The sequence below is a fragment of the Oratosquilla oratoria genome, chromosome 22, assembly GCF_046742065.1.
Source record: "Oratosquilla oratoria isolate Oo_2021 chromosome 22, ASM4674206v1, whole genome shotgun sequence".
Taxonomy (NCBI): domain Eukaryota; kingdom Metazoa; phylum Arthropoda; class Malacostraca; order Stomatopoda; family Squillidae; genus Oratosquilla; species Oratosquilla oratoria.
Genome location: NC_134798.1, coordinates 14,392,152 through 14,394,071, shown reverse-complemented (window position 1 = coordinate 14,394,071; position 1,920 = coordinate 14,392,152).

The window sequence follows — 1,920 nt, the reverse complement described above, 5'->3', positions numbered from 1 at the left end:
TGAATTTAGTAGAATCCCTGAGAATATCATCGATTTTCGAAAGATATTCGTCAGCGGAGATCGGAACGAAGACTGCAGCTTTAACGGCCCTTCTAACGGTCCTTGTTGCTTCGGAGTCGTTTGGCTGCATCGAAGTGACGTTTCTTAAGGAGTTTACTGGTAAAGGAGCCTCTACTACGGTTGGCCTCGGAGATTAGCTCAGGTTGGATGTTAGGGATGACCTCCATCTTACCATCCTTGGCAAGATGGTGAACCTGCTCAAGTAGGACTTCAATCTCGACACATTTACTATACGGTTTAGGTTTTGACAAAACATGGCAATTTAAACCTAGCTGTAGTTTAACAAGGTCACGGTCAGGTTGGAAGATCAAGTTAATGTAACCTTCGGTGGGGCGAGGGATCTTGATAGGAAAGTTTCTTCACATTCTTCCTGATGATAGAGTCCCGGTAGGCATTTACTATACGACAAAGTGCTACTTCCAAGTCTTCTTTCGTCTGGATGGGAATATCTTGGTTGTTCCAAAGTAACTTTTGGGATTCGACCTCGGAGCGGAGGGAATCAACCAGCTGAGATTTGACTTGGAGCTCTTCCTCGACTAGGGACCTCCTGAAGTCGGGGGTGTTTTTTTTTTTCTTCGTCTTGCTGCGCCGTTGTATAGCCGTATATTTATAAATCTTGGCAGCAGGTTTTCTTTTGAACAATAGTTCCCAATGTCTACTGGAAATTTATTATTCCGTCTGTCCTGTGAAAACCAGAAATCTACGTTCAGAAGAATTGAAAGTCTACTTAAGAAACTTTGTAGCGCCGAATGCGCAGTTGTTTTTAACAAAACACACACACACACACACACACACACACACACACACACACACACACACACACACACACACACACACACACACACACACACACACACACACACACACACACACACACACACACACACACACACACACACACACACACACACACACACATGTATATATATATGTATATATATATATATATATATATATATATGTATGACGTAAGCGGAGTAGGAAACACAGGAGTCTTAGTCTTGAGTTTATTTCTGATTAGTCTCGCAGGTATGCTTTGAAAAAGCATACCTGCGATATATATATATATATGTATATATATATATATATATATATATATATATATATATATGTATGTATTATCCATCTGGACAGATGAAGATAGGAGTGTGGTAACGAAACACACAAGTCAGAGATGAGTTTATTTCTCTAACGTTTCGGCTATTTACACCTTCTTCAGAGAGACTAAGTAGTACAAGGGGGTTACAAGATTATATATCGTCCGGAGGACGTCTCCTAGTTAATGGCCTGGTGGACGACCGGGCCGCTGACGATTGATCCGTGGATGGTTGGTCCGCTGACGATTGATCCGCGGACGATTGATCCGCGGACGATTGATCCGCTCTATGTTCCGCCTCCTCATTTTCCTTTGGCCAGTCGTGTACTGCTAATTCCGCCCCTATTTTAGACCAACTGATAAACCCTTTTCTATTATTTATACATTCTTCCTTATTAATATATGCTGCTTCCATTGCTTTCCTGATTTTCTTACTCATTCCTGTGTGAATTATTTTTATGTTATTCCAGTCCGGTAGATGTCCGTACTCCTCTGCGTGTACTACTATAGCATTTGATGTTCTGTGATGTCTTAAGTCTGATTTGTGTTGTGTCATTCTTACCTTAGTCCCCTTACTCGTTTCTCCATAGTATGAATAACAGTCCGGTAGATGTCCATACTCCTCTGCGTGTACTACTATAGCATTTGATGTTCTGTGATGTCTTAAGTCTGATTTGTGTTGTGTCATTCTTACCTTAGTCCCCTTACTCGTTTCTCCATAGTAGGAATAACATAAAAACAATTCACACAGGAATGAGTAAGAA